This window comes from Ambystoma mexicanum, chromosome 7q (genome assembly GCF_040938575.1).
Source record: "Ambystoma mexicanum isolate Mex_15411 chromosome 7q, UKY_AmexF1_1, whole genome shotgun sequence".
In the NCBI taxonomy this organism is placed as follows: Eukaryota; Metazoa; Chordata; class Amphibia; order Caudata; family Ambystomatidae; genus Ambystoma; species Ambystoma mexicanum.
Window position 1 is genome coordinate 25,258,591 of NC_090941.1, and position 16,160 is coordinate 25,274,750.

Genomic DNA, 16,160 nt, shown 5'->3' on the forward strand with positions numbered 1-16,160 from the left:
TGTATCAAGATGAGGTGTTGAGTGGGTGGACCTGATTCCCAGAGAGTCGTGTAAGAATTATGCATTAATGTCTTACTATTTCAAAATTAAATTGAATTTATGAACCAAAGTCTTTACAAAAATGTTAACCAAGTCAACAACACAAAACATTCTTGTATGCATGTCCAAGTTAGAAATAAATAGTGTGCCAACAAGAGTGTCCATCATTTTAAAGTTGCATCAGTCCTATATTAAGAAAAGCACACTGAGAAGAGCATCATTAAAATGGGGAGACAATGGGAGTAGTGATCCATTGTTCTGCTCGTTTTAGTGGGAGAACACTTTCCCACACATTACCAGTTTATAACATCCATGCAGTCCTGGCTGACCTTTATGTAGTTGAGATGTGGGGATTCAGTAATATTGATGATCTTGTAACCAGAGAAAACAAATATTAAAACAATTGATAGGACTTCTAAATAGCAACCCTTCTGTGACAGTTAAATTGCAACTTGGATTTACAGATGTTGAGTATAATGCTAGGTTGTAACCGCTTATGTACTGGTTTAGGTTATCGCATATTAAAAATGTGCAAGGCTACGGGCAGTTCTGGTGGACTTCCTGAAGACTATGGGAGCTGAAAGCCCTGGCTGGTTTGTTTACATCAGGGCAATGTTGATGGTTTTAAATCTCCCGTGCCTTTTGGATGACCCATGCAAATATGGCAAATTGTATAAAGCAGCCTGTACCCCGCCTTCAATAATTGGGTAAACCCAAAATCAATTGGAGACTTGCCTGAAGTAAAATCTAGCCTCAAATTACTTAAGAGTGAAATTGCCATTAGGCAGTGAGGAATAACCTTGATTTAGTGGTGGATAAATATTGGAAAATTCTATTTGCAAAATTCTGTGTATGAATTCCCCTTCTTAACATACACATTAGTCGATGCAGAAAGAGTTCATCACAAAATTGTTCTTTTTATGTCATTCGGGACGAGGAAGAAACTCATTTTCTGTTCTCATGCAACCAATAATAAAGGATGTGTGGTGAATGTGTAACCTGCTGGTGCTGGAGTTTTTCTTTTTCTCTCCTGTCCACCTGTACCACACGTGGATTGATTACATCTTTGCTAATAAGGGCCTGATGGTGGTTGGATCGAGATTTCTCTCCTGGTGACATCTGATCATGCCCCGGTGGTAGTCTCTTGAGCATAGGGACATGCCACTTCTAGGAATAATATGTGGATGTTGAACACTGATTTATTGGGTTCACAGGACTTTAGAGTCTCGATTAGCCAATTCAGGAGGGAGTTTTTCTCGGTTAATGCAGAGAAGGGGGCTTTGCATCCAACAGTAATCTCGGACGCTTACAAGGCCACTCTTGGAGGCCATATAATAGAGTTTGTCGCTGGGATGAATAGGAGGGTGAGGGCGGTTGCCAGGAAGAAGCTAGGGGAAATTAAGGCTCTTGAATCACAATGCTTGAGAGGCCCTTCAGATTATACCCTAAGAGAGCTGATTAAAGTGAAATGCAAATATAATAAGGTGAGCATGGTGAAGGCATCCAGGGTGATCTTGAAGTATAACTCCAAATTCTACGAGGGTGCTAACTAGTGGAACACTTCCTGGCTGATTATCTCAAAGCAAGAAGCCAGAATAACAAGGTGGCAGGTCTTAAAGTTCGGAGTAATCTGGTTAGCATTGATGAGGATATTGCAAGGGAGTTTGCAAGCTTTTATGAAAGGCTTTGTACCCCAGAGGTCTTACTGGGATTAAATTAGTGGGGTTAGAGGGAAACTGCAAGCTAGCTGTGTTGTGTTGTTTCATGTAGATTAAAACAATGCATGCTCTGCTTGCAGGTCTGTTTCTGGGTGACATATGTCAAGGGCATAGTGCCCTTTCTTTCCAAAATGAATATTTGTGTGCCTATGGTGTCAGTCTGCATTGTGAGGCACAGTGGTATGTAAGCAGTTGTAGCGTTTTCAAGTTTTGTTTTAAATCTATATGGAGGAGTTTTAAAATTGCTCTATGTGTGGTTGGTGTAGTTTGTCTGAATATGGTGTGTTTGAGCGTGGAAGATGGGTGTTAGTGTTTGGAGTTTGGTGGGTAATTTGTAGCGTGACCTTGGAGCAAGACCATTGTAAGGGCCAAAAGGACTCGGGGATAGCAGGGATCAACGTGTGTGTTGGAGAAAAGGATACACAGAATAAACATCAAACTCTTGGTTCGGGAATCCTGTACATCAGGAAAGCATGTGGCTCTGTGACTCTCTATAGATAGTTTAGATAGGGAACCTGTAAGAAAAGTGTGAAAGAGATCCCCAAAACAACGTTGGTGGGAAAGTAATCTGTACAAGCACTAGTGTAGGAAATGGGTCACAATGATCCAAAAGTGTGCCTGAATCCTTGTTAAGTAAGATGACTACGGGCCCAGGGTGAACTACTGCTATGCAAAATAATATCGGTTTGAGGTGGAACCTGCAACAAAAAGTCTCCCTTAAACACAACTGATACTCAGCGCATTATAATGTAATAATAAAAGTGCATGAATAGTCAGCACAAGTATAATATTTCAAAACCCCATAAGAAAAAATTACTTGTTTTAAATGAATTAACAATTGCAAGGCATACGTCACCCCTCTGTGCCTTCTGAACTGGCAGAAACAGAACGGTAAAGTGTAGAGGCATAAGGCCTAAATTAAAGTTTTTCTGATCATCTTTTTTTTGGTTTCAGATTGAGGTTGTTCAAACAAAGCCACACGCAATGCTTTCAACAAGAGCTCATTGAGCGAACACCAGATTTTCCTAAAAACACATGCAGCCATTACTGAGCAATCGTACCATAGGACTATTTTGAATAGTGGAAATTGATCTAATAGAGGTATTACAGAGCACGATGTCAGATCCATCAGGTCATAGCCATTATTTGCAACCACTGGTGAGTGTTAAAAGTAGAGAGATATTCCAAACGATTTGGAGGAGAAGGCTGAAAATCCTTTTTTGATCTTTCCTTCCGAAAGGGACGCATTGGTTCCCTACATATTGCTAAACCTTTATACTGGAAGAGTGGCTAAGTAACTCAAAGCACAAACTGATTTAGAAATTCATTTAAAAGTAAATCAAGTAAGAAACCAACCCCCAAAAAATCTGTAACATATGCGGAGTATAACAAATTGTGGCATTAAAGCTAGCATCATCATCTTATGTTTTATATGAACTATTTTGTCCTTGTAAAAGGAATGACGAGCTGCCCTGTAGAGGTTAATAGATTATAGTATTTAAGAATAAAACATTGATATAACTCATCCTCTTGCTGTTCATTTTGCCAAATATCAGGCTACTAACCAAATGTTGAAACTTTGACAATTAGAGTAAAACAATACAGTGTTACCTTGAGGCTGAAGGGTCATGAAAGTCATGAAGAAATGTATGTTGTTTTCAAATGACTTTGAAGATAGAGAATTGTGTGTGAGGTTTCTCCTTTATAAAATTTTGACCGCCACCCCGGTCAAGTATTGAGTTCTGCAACAATCCTCTCTGTTCCCCTCTTCTTCAATCTATATGTTCAATCCCTCCGACAGACCTTTAGCAACCACAATGTCAATTTTCAGCAATATGCAGATAACATGCAAATATAGTTCCAGATCCCCTCCCCTTCAAAACGCCAACTCTCAAAAGCTCTCTCTCCACCATCACCGCCTACTTTCACACCCACCTCTTTAAACCAAACATTTCCAAAACAGAATACCTCTACATCTGCACCCCTCCAGGCACAAACCCAACCTCACACTTTGGATCAAGGAAACAGCCACAGACAACCCACACATATCATGTTCCACAACTGTTAAACTCCAAGGCTTCAACATTGATTCACACCTTTCCTTCACTCACCACATGGCTGCTATCACCAAAGTATGCAACCTACATCTACACCTCCAATGCAAGATGATGTCTTTTCAATTAGTTCTATCCCAGCTGGACTACAGACATGCTCTCCTTACTGGACTACTCAACAGCAGCCTCGCCCTCTGCAAACATACAGAAGGAAGCAGTGACACTAAGCCTGCACCTACCTAAACACTCACACATGAACACAGCTCTCTCCCAGCCCCACTGGATCCCATACCTCAGAAAATTGCTTTCAATGGACTCTGCATGGTATACAAAGCCATTCACCTCCAATCCCCATCCTTCCTTCATAGCAAACTGAAACCCATCACCCACAACAAAACCAGAAAAGTAAGCCAAAATGTCCCATACATCCCACTCTGCAAACTAAAATGCGCACAAAAACAAGCATTCTTCCAGTGGGCACCCTGAGCCTTGAACACCCTACCACTCCAGATTCGCACCACACCCTCGATCACCACTTTAAAAAATATACTCCTTTCCCCAATATAATCCTACCACACCCTCTCCATTGACATTGCCTTTCTATCCTATCTTCCTATCTTGTCCTTGTCAATTAAATTATATATATATATATATATATATATATATATATATATATATATATATATATATATATATATATATGCTGAATTTACCAGCACTACACAACACAACATGTAAATAATGATTCAGTATCTTCCAGTTTATTAGACATGCCGGTTTCCCAATTAGAGAGTGGCTGTGTGATATGGGCAATGCCATTTTAAAATATTCATAGCTATGGCCAAAATAGTTATTGACGATGTTAATTTATTTGTTTCTCTGTAGAGACTCTTACAATCAGAACACATACACATCACTTAAGGTGGTGAAATGATATTGGCAGTAAGGATTTAATTATTTCCATGTTTGACCCGCTTAGATTCCATAACAGCAGAAGTAAATTGAGCAACAACCTGCCCTTATACATTGACATTTTGAAGATGAACTATTATTCTACTTGTGTCTTCAGTAGCCTTTTCCCCCTGTCTCCCTTAACAGGTGAAACCTAGAAGGTTGTTTAATCTGTGACAAAGGAAGTACCAAGGAACTCTGTGATATCCTCTTCAGTGGACAAAAGTAGTGAATTATTCTCTTTTAATTGCACAGGAAGGTGTACTTGTAATGGTATTATAACATGCCTACCTCCCGTTTGACTTTGTCTGCACAGACCCTCATACTCATCTATCGGATCCTCAGTTAATGATCGTGGAACAGAATAGGCCTGGTCAGCACTGTTTAATTTAAACCCTCTAAATTCAGTTTTAAAGAGCCATCAGAAAGGTTATGATTATGCAAATCAGAGTATGGTTTCAATCTTATTTGTCATTATGTTGGTATTGTTCATGGGGCCATGACAGAAAACTGTTCTTTTACTGGATTAACCAATGTTGGAGACTATGGAGCCTTCCTCTTCATTTTAAAAACAATATCAAATTTTGAGAAATACAGTTAAAAATTATAAAAAAGAAACTAAAATCTCAATGCTGCTTTTCAAAAATCTAATATATTTTACTGCAGTGGTAGTCGCAATACAGTTATGTTCAGTATTGAGGTACATGGCAAGTCGAAAAAATGAATTGCTAATCATTTTTGACTCAAATGAGATTTAGCTGCAATTTTGTAGACAAAATTGTACTGGGATGCCCCCCAGACTGGAAATTCAGGGAAAGAAAAAAAAACAGTTTTGGTATAGTCCCCATTCATTTTCCCATAGACAAAAAGGCCAATTTTTGCTCGAGTGCACAGTGCAAATGGCTGGACAGAATCGGACCAGGTACGAATAACTTGGGCACGAAGCAATGGCTACATATTTGGAGGGGCTGGGGGTTTGGGGTTATTGCGTCCAGTAAAATATTTGACAGAGAATCAGGTGCCCCTTCTCCCAAATGTATAGGTATATCTCTGATGGTGCATTGCCTCTTTTTGTCCATTGCGAGAGATAATCACTAATATTCGAGATAATATTATCCGATAACGAAAAGATGAAAAAATGCCATTTGGAGGAGGAAAAAGGATGAACTGGCATCAGGCTACAGGTGGGGAGTGGGAAGGTGGACACCATGTGAAATTGGGGAGTTGCATGGGGTTGGACCAAGTTCAGAGCTCGAACAATCTCGCATATTCAAAGTTATGTTTTCATATTCAAGGTTATTTTTCCAGATTCAGAGTTATTCCTCACATGTAAAATAACCACAAATATGTTATAAATATTTGTGGCTAATTGTAGTTCATTGCTGATAAAAAAAAGACATTAAAAAAGAGAGTTAAAAAATGAGATTAATACGAAAAATGTGGAATTTTACAGTGAGGTGCGGGGTAACCTATTGGGGCAACATGTGAAGGGGTGCAATATGTCCCTCGACAGTGAGTATGAAGGCTTTGCTCACTGGCCAGGGATGAAGGCCCGGATAGTGGGCCAAAAAGACATGTGCAGTGGCCACAGCCAAATAGTGGGTCCAAAAGAATCATATTGGGGAGCATCTATGGTGGACACAGCTAAACGGCATGGCCACTGGCCAGGGCGGAAGGCCATGGCAAGTGGCTCAGTAATGTTTGAAAATGTAGAGTGGGCACGGCCAAAGGCCCTGGCTAGTGGGCCTAAAAGATGGCTGTGGCTACCAAGTGGGTCCAAAAGAAACATATTGGTGGAACATGTACAGTGGAAACGGCCTTTGACCGTGGACACTGGCAAGAGCCAAAGTCCATGGCAGGTGGCCTGTAGTGTTTTAAATATACAGTGGGCACGTCCAAAGGTTGTGCTCACTGGCCAGGGCTAAAGGCCCTGGTTATTGGCCAAGAAAGACAAGGCTGTGACCACACAGTGGGTTCAAAACAAGTATATTGGGTGAACATGTACAGTGGAAATTGCCTTTGGCCGTGGCTAATGACTTGGCTAGTGGCCTGTTAGTGTTTTAAACTATACAGTGGACTTAGCCAAAGGCCAGGGCTAGTGGTGCATAAAATAATGATGGTATAACAAAACCCTGGAAATTCACTGAAAAACCTTAGTTGAGGTGCAGTTAAATTGCGCAGATTTAACGCAATGAAACCCTTGAAATTCAGAGGATGTAGGAAGTCATGACCATTTTAACTCAGCATGTTCCTGTTGCAAATCGCATGAGCACATACAGATTATAACAAAAGGGGTTCACAATGAAATAGATAATAAATCGCATTATGGGGACGTGGCATTATGAGGGACATCAACGGAAGCGCGCTGAGTCAAGCTGGGCATGACTTCCCACATCCACTGAATTTTAAGGGTTTTGTTGCATTAAATCTGCACACGTTATCTAAGGTTTTTTCAGTGAATATGTAAATAAATATATATACCCATAAATATCACACGGCCCACAGTAGCGGGCATGTAGTTATGGTTACGTTGCTAAACCCATAGGAACACCACTTTTTCTGCGGCTTATAACTTCGCTTCCCCTGAGGAATCCTCACCAAACTTGTTCGCTCCGTGGACAGAAGTGTCATTGGCTTGCAGTACGCCGTGATGTTGGCGAACATTGGACACAGCCGGTGGTTGGCTGGAGGGAAGCGTGCTGTGCATCAACGTATCTGGGAAACGCTGCTGTGGTGTATTGGAAGACAGTGCGGCACCGAAATGGACTAACAAACATATTTTACGCCATGTGGTGGTGGGAAGAAGGGATGGAAAGGATGGGGGAGTGAGAAGTGGTTAATCTCAAATATGGGCTTATTAGTTGGATGAAGATTTTGATGTGCCTGCAGTGTCCGAGCATACAGCGCCGATTCGCGGGTCTCTGCACAGCCGACTACCATGTGTGCTGTATGCAGGCAGGTGTCATTACGGCACAATAGCTGGTGCAGAGACCTCTTTCCGTGGTGACTGGTGGGAGCTCAATTGCACCAGGGGAGTAAATTCCATTTGATATGCACATTGTAAGATATTGTGTACTCCGGTGTGTTGCATGGATGGAGGCATTGCAGCGACAACTATGTGCCGTGGTTGGAATTAGGTTTCACATTGTTCCCTTAGTGTGTGGTTCGTCAGCATTGCATAGATGGTTGATTCCATGGGTACGGTGCTTCTTGGCTCATCCATCAGTGTTTACTCCATAGCTGCAGCTACTGGGGTGAACAGTTGTGCAGTGAGTCCACTGAGTGCAGTGTTGCAATACTGACAGTATAGAAGAGGGTACGGTTGAAGTGCACCTTCTGTGTGAAGTGGGCACAATTCTTCAAAACTGTGCGCATAGAAGTGGATATGGGCTAAACTCCATATTGCATAGGATTGTGTAGTGTCCATTGTGCAGAGTAGTGACTACTGTACTGCAGTATGACGTATTGCTTTTGTGTACTGAATAGAGTGCTGGGAGACGTACTATGTGAATGAAAGTGGATATGGGTGCTGGAGGCTGTGTTATGTTTCCATGATGTATTATGGTATGGAGGTTGGGTAGTAGTGGCAGTGGCTGTGGTACATGAGCACATGATGCCATGCGTGGCTGCATTACGTTGTGGTGGGTGTGTGCAAGGCCTCGACTATTGGGTGCATGGCCAAAGGCCGTGGGCCATAGGCCATGCACTCAATAGTCTAGGCCTTGCCCACACCCGGCGCAGCAATGCCGTTTAGACTGCATCTGTCAGAGACTCCACACCTTTACAGAATGGTTGTGGAGCACATTGTAGACTTGATAGAGCACCAGAAGTCAGTTGACATGCATACACTGTTGGTTGGTTCGGTTGGCAGTAACACCATTGTATGTGAATGAAAGTGGGTAGAGGTGGCGAAGGCTGTATTAAGTTAGTAGATTCTGTTAGAAGGTGAACCTTTCTATGAATTGCTTTAAAACGGTGCTGAGCTTGGGTAGGAGTGTCGGTGGCTGTGGTATGTGTTTGGATTTTGGTACTTGGTGATATTTTGCTATGCATGGCTGGATTACGTAGCAGTGGGTGTGGTGAAGGCCTAGACTAGTGGGTGCATAGCCAAAGGCCATAGGCCATAGGCCATGCAACCAAAAGCCAAGGTCTTCATCACACCCACCACAGCTATGCAGTTTTGAGTGCATCGCTCAGAGGGTGGTTACCTTTACAGAATGGTTGTGGAGCACATTTTACTATTCATAGAGCACCATAAGTGCACTGACATGCATACATTGTTGGTTCCATGGGTGCGGTCATTGTTAGAACATCCTACGGTTTTCGGTGTGTGGTTGGAGATTGGGCAGTGAAGCGTCTTGCCGTGTGCCCACTGGATGCAATGTTGGAACACTGTCAGTATAGAAGAGGGTAGGGTTGAAGTGGATCTTCTATGTGCTTGGACATTCTGATTTGTGTAGCATCCTGGGAGTAGCCCAATGTTGTGAAGATTGTGCGGTTTGGTTGCCAGTGACTTAATACTTTGTGAATGGAAGTGGGTAGGGGTGGCGGAGGCAGTGGTATGTTTGTGGAATCTGCTAACTGTTACATGTTTCCATGCATCACTGTGTTATGGTGATGGGGTTGGGTAGAAGTGGCACTGGCTATGTTACCTTTGTGGATTGTGGTCCATGGCCACATGCTCTCATGCATGGGTCCATTACGTTGCAATGGGTGTCGGCAAGCAGTAGACTCTTGTGTGCATGGTAAAAGGCGTGATGGGTGCTGCTCTGGACGATTTTGGAACGTGTGACGTGTACTCGGAGTGTTGAACAGTAAATATGGAGTGCTGTACATAAAAGATAGTGTTGGATGTAGACTTCTTGGCTGTGATTGCTGCGTGCATACATGAATATTTCACAGTCCTCAATGAGTGAGTGCTGGAAGTAGAACAGTGAAGAGGGGAGAAGGACTGTCCCTGCCTTACTGGGGTGTAGCCCTTGCTGTAGCTGGGAAAGTGCACGCGCCACATCCTGTCATTCTCAGCATGGTGGGCATGCAAATGGAACTGTGGGCATTATGGAATCATGTGTCAAAGGTGTGGTTTCTCCCAATACTGTCTGCGTAATGAGGTTGGTGGACATGGAGAGATGCACAATGCTGTTTGTGGGTGATACATTTGTTCAGGATCTGCACAGGCATGCCATGAAAAGAGGTGTGGCTGCTAATTTCGGGTTGGAAGAAGCAGTGGACGCTTTGTGGGAGAGTCACGATGCATGCAGTTTTGGCGGGATGGTTCGCCTTTGCAGATATGTGGCCTCTATCGTTACTGGTGAAGTTATCGTAGTGCATTATGGAGGTCTACATTTTGGTTATATGCTGTATGCATGTTTGCCTTGTCGCCTGAAGAAGTTGATGAATGCAGTGATGTGGATTTTTCCCACTGGCAAGGTCACTTTCTCACCCACTTCCCCAGTAGGAGTATGGGACCAGGCCGGTTTAATTGGTCCCCAGCCACAGCTCAGAAGGTGTCTTATGGACAGAGGGATGCCTGCATTTATGTGCACTGATGTGATGTTCTCCACCCACTATGAGAGCATGAATTTCCAAAATTTACACTGCTACCATGCCAATGGCATTTCTTTGAGCGCCGTTGGCAATACCATTTTCTTGCACACTGTGCATGAAGCGTTGCCCATAATTCGGTAAAAATCGAAGGAGGGGAATCAAACAGAAAGTCATACAAAGAGAAAAATCAAAAAAGGTGGTTTGCAAGCACGTAAAGAAAAAGAAACACGTAAAAAAAACTAAGAAAAAAAGAACCTTTTCAGAGGGACCACTGAAGACCCAATCACCTACCCTGTTTCCCACTCCCCCCCTCCTAACACGAAAACTCAGCGGACTACGCTGTAGTTTCAGGATTACACATGCCACATCCACCCATTTTCAGGATGGGAGCCAGGGAAATGGAACTGTGGAGTGAAATATACTGCTCAATGAGGTTTGTGATTGTGGTGTGTACGCGAAAACTATGGCAGAAGGTCACTTTGTACAAAGAAGTGCAGAGGGCTATAGTGGAAGTGTGCAAGGTAATGGGCAGGCCTCCTGGGTATATGCATGAAGTGTATGTATTTGTTTGAAGTCCGTTACATGCATGCACTGCTGTTTTTGAGTGATTATTTTTGAAAAGTGTGAAGTAAGTGGGGTACTTGCAGAAAAAAAAAAACTTTGCAGTGTACAAGGTAAGTGACAGGCATCCTACTGTTATGAAAGCATTGTGTGTATGATATCATACGATGTGCAATTGTATGCTATGGCATTCATAATGTGCCTACACACACGTTTAGCAAAGTGCAACGAGGCAAGGGAAGGGGAACAGAGGGGAGACAGAGACAACCAACCTACTAGGCCAGGTGTGACTTAGATCGCCCAAGTGCATGGGTGGAGGGAGGGGAAAGTACAGTACATGGGAAGAACAACAAATGCCAATAATTAAAAATATGGGCTGATTGTGCCAAGTGCAAGGATAAGTGTACACATCAGGTGGTGGAGGAACTGTTAGGGATACAGAAAACAGTCCCCAAGTGCAGGGTTTGCTAGAAAGGCAGTGCAGGGGTTCACCTTGGGGGGGGAGGTGACATGGCACCAACATCACAGAGTCACCAGGTAACCAGTGCAGACTCAGTTTACGCCAGTCAGTCAGCCGGGGAGAGGAGGAGAAAGAGCAGACGCTAAGAGAAAGGCTTTGAGATGCTTCCCGAACCGGCAATGGTTCTCCTCAAGTTTGAGAGAGGCAGGGAGACTGTTGCAGATGGAGGCCCCAGCCGAAAGAAAACATCTATCACCAACTGGTTGCTTGCAGAAGTGACTGACCGTGAGGGAGTTGGAGGCGGATGAGAGAAGTGCTCGTGCATGGAGATATATAGGAAGTGAGCGTTGATCGTATTGAGGTGCCAGGGACCAGAAGGCCTTGTGCATAATGCAGAGGGTTTTCACCGTATTCCTCGCAGCCTCTGGGAGCTATTGCAGACATTTCAGTGCAGGAGAGATACCATCCCAAGTCACGCAGTCTTGTTCTGGATATGTTCCAGAGAGCGGAGAGTAGAAGCAGGCAGATTTAAAAAGAGCCTGTTGCAATAGTGCAGCCTAGACAGAAGCACAGCTGTGCAGACTGTGACATTTTGGAAACTTACTTTGGGTTGTAAGATATGTGCAGTGCTGCTTTTGGTGGCATATTTTTACAATTTATGTAGGTAATGGGTTAGTGGGGAAAACATTTCATAGCAGTGTCGGAAGGAAAGCAGAGAGTTCCTGTTTCGATATCACAATGAATGATATGGATAAATGAAAACGCTGCAACCACATACCACTGAAGTGCCACTTCATGGCAGGGGATGCGGGAAAAAAAAGTATGCTTTTAAAGAACGTAATGGCCGCTCAGTGGCAGATATAGTGTGCAGAGGAATTTATAACACAGTTGTAAATATGCTGCAGAAAAAAAATTCATACCTCCATTTTGTGGTGATGGGTGCTCATGTGGGTGAATGTGGATGCACAAATCTTGCAATCTTTTACTAAACTTTCTACTGGAAGTGCTGTCGAGTGACAGGACACTTGCAGGCTCCATTTTTTAATGCTTCCTATGAAGTGTTGTGCAGAACTGACAGTTTTAGATGCTAATGTCTTGGATGGCATTGGTGGAATCATGTGTGCCTATTTACCGGTACTCAATGAGGTAGTGGTGGGTGGACAAAAGATAGTGGAAAGGAAAGAAAGACTACTCCTGCTTTACTGGCATGTGGCCCTCACAGTACTTTGGGAAGCATACATGTCACAATCTGCGCTTTTCACCATTCACCATGCTGGCCAATGGACATGGGACTGTGGGGATTATCCAATCAGGTGCTCTGGGTGTGGTTCACAGGAAGGGGCGGCCATACTGTTAAATTACTCTGTGTAGTGAGGCTGGCTGACATGGCAAACGCATTGTGTTGACTTTGGGTGATGCCTTTGTGATAGATCAGCACAAGTATGCCCTGGAAAGACACTTTGATGGCAATTTCGGTTTAGAAGGAGTGGACGCATTGTGGAGCGCTGTCTATGACCGCATTTTCACCGATATGCATGCACTTTGCAAAGGCCTGGCCACTTCTTCTCATGTCTATGTTGTTGTTGTGCACTACCGGGGGAAGCATTTGGGTTACGTGGCTTGTTTACATTTGTTCCGTCGACTGAAGAGGTTGCTGAATGTGGTGAAGAGGCTTTTTCCCACTGCAAGGTGCTTTTCACATCCATAACACCAAGAAGAGTATGGGACAATGATCATAGATGCTGTTACGGGCCAGAGGTTGGAAGGTGTCTCATCAACAGAAGCATGTATACTTTTTTGTCCTCTGGTGGGATGTTCTTCTGCAACAACATTACCTCATTATTTGTGGAAATGCAGAGTATTTCCAAGCAAATGGCATTTTGTTGTCGCCCATTGGTAATGCTGTTTTGTTTGCTCGCCTACAGGATGTGTTGAAGAATTTACTATAACAATGTGAGCACAAGAAAACACAAAATCAAAAAAAACCCAAAAAAAAGGTGTCATCAATGACATTTGTGCACAGTGGTAGCGCGAGTTATGGTTGTGTAGCTTACAATAACTGGTGAATTTCTAGGGGTTTTCGGTTTTACCTATAATCATAACGTGCCTGTAACAACATTTTCCATGGAAATTTCATAGGTCTTTTAGTAGTGGGTGTATATATAATCAGAGTGTGATAATGTGGGCGGGGAAGAAATGCATCCAACATCTTGTGAGCAGGCACAGTAAAACCCCCCACCCACTTCTCCTGCTAAGACAAATCCACAGCAAATCTTCAGACAGTACAGAAGTGTTGAAGTGTTGAGGTGTAATTGTTGGGCGAGGCCCACATCAATACCAAAGCTCTTAGTGTGGGACTTTACTAATCGATGAAGGTGCAATATAACTCCTTCCAGGCACAGTCAACAAGGAGACGGGCAATGGTGCAGTGACTGGATACTTGTGGTTAGTGTTTGGTCTCCAGCCCAACCAAGTTCTCCCCCGATGAGAGGGTGCTTTGAGGTAGATGGGGTCAGAAGTCTGTTTGTTTGGAGGAACCAGCAACTACTCTCAGCCCTTGTGGTTTGGGATTCTCTACCGATTCATACTGAAGGTGTGCCCTAGACCTGGTATGGTGGCCATTGCAAGCTGCTGATAAGGACAGGGCACCTTTAAATCATATATTGAAAGCAGTTTTGAGCAATCAAGTCAGAGTGGTTTAATTTAATATTGACCTTATATGGCGATGTCTGCCAATACAGTCCTCTTAGGCATTTCCAGAATCCATTTTGGTTTGAGTGTTATAGTTCTTAAAGTAGACCTAGCCATGCAGACTAATATTCTGAAGACCTGGCACTCATGAGACTGTTCTGAAACATTCCCTTACTTGGGACAGGTACCAATCATTTTACATTAAGGATCACAGCATGTGGGGGAGGTAAACAGAAGCCTCTTTTTGTTTGTCGCTATAAGAACTCAACCTCATGGTTTGTTTTTAATTTTGAGTCAGAAGCTGTGATCTTGATAGCCTTCTGGCCACAATGTGTAGTTAATTCCCTGCCTCTCATCCACCTCATTTAAAGCCTTCAGCTGAAAGAGAACAAAGATTGCCACAAGCAATGGTTAATTCCCTCCACACCGCAAGTGTATCAAAGGAAGCATCCTGCCCTCTCGAGGGGACATGAGCAATGATTGCCAACTCATGATTTGGAATACCATGGCCTTTCCCCAAGCGCCATGGTGGTTAATTCCTCCAATGTTGTGGCTCCCTTGGGAGAGGTGGCATAAGACTCCCCAGAAGAACAGGTGCTGCTTATATGCTGCAATCGCCCATGATGTTGGCACAGAAGTGTACATGCATTCCCCATAAATTTGGTACAGAAGTTCACTTAAAGCACCCAACAAATGGGTGCAGCAAGGTAATCCAGTCATTCTAGACGTGGGCTCAGCAGTTCTAGTCAGTAAACAAACTGTGCAAGATTGCCGCGCGAGTAAACCTGAAAACGGGCACAGCTCAGCTTACCCTTTCCATGTGACACTGCCATTGAGGGCATTATCCGAACGCAGAATGCTGGGTTTTCTGAGCTGACTAATCAGCACTTTGCTGTTTGTCGATATCCCTCATCCTACTTTTCTGAGATAAGCCACTTTCTGCAAAATGTATTTTAGAGGGTGGTAATGTTTCTGTAATCTTTAATAAGTGTATTGTGCCATTTCAGGTTTTGGGAAAACCACAGCATTGAGGTTTTGCTTGCAGGATGTGGAATCTTACAATGTTAACAATTTAGTGTGTCTTTTCATGGGGGATAGAATATCATACCGATTCATGATACTTATGTTTTCATAGTTACTTTTGATTCAGTTCCTGAGAAGCTTACATAAAAAAACATTGGGCCTCATTACGAGTTGGGAGTTCATTCGTAAAATTAGAGTTAACTGAGTTACCGCCAATTTTACCAATATGCCAAATTATGAGTTGTGACTTTGAGTGGAGGATTTACCTTCAGCAAAATACCGGAGGTACATTTTTCCACTCAACGCCAAAAAATCTGCAGAATTGGTGGAATTACTGAGGCAGTAATTGTGTCAGTCACGATAATTCTGCAGAAAAAGCCCCATTGGGTCCAATGGATGCAAAATACATGGGGAATTACACCATCACCACCACTTGTAATCAGGCAGAAATTTCGCCTGACCAAGTGGCCGTATCAGTAATTCATTTTCAGCAGATTTATCGCAGAATTACTGCCTAACACGTAATGAGCCTGCATATGTACACATTGCCTGGTTGCTTCACTGATTTATTTGTGCATCCTGGTATGCAGCGTCTCCCTTTTCATCTTTGAATTATCAATATGAATACTCCCACAGGACCTGTAGAGCTCCAAACAAGTTTGTCAATTTGTCATAACTACAACATTGATGTGATTTGCTCGAAGGATGACAGTAGCGTCAACATAACAACTGCAAATGTATGTGATAGGTTTCATATGTGATACTGTGGTCTTGGTGCTGTCATTTTGCTTGCTCAATGCAATACTCGTAGAAAAGGGCTAGAAGTTTATATAGCGAGGAGCTGTTACAACGTGAGGGTCCTAGTGTTAGAGAGTCAGCTTCCTGTAATCTTTTATCAAGTGCTGCTGTTGCATGTTGGAATGCACTTCTCCCTGAATAAATACTATTCCTAATTATTTGCAATTTAGAAGATGTTTAAACTCCTGGCTTTTGAATTCAGTTTTTGGGAGTTTTATTTTGGATATGGAATGCACTTCCCATGAAATAATTATTATTACTGAATTTAAAAACAAGCTACTAAAGTCCTAATTTTGGGAATTTTAGTTTTTAAATATT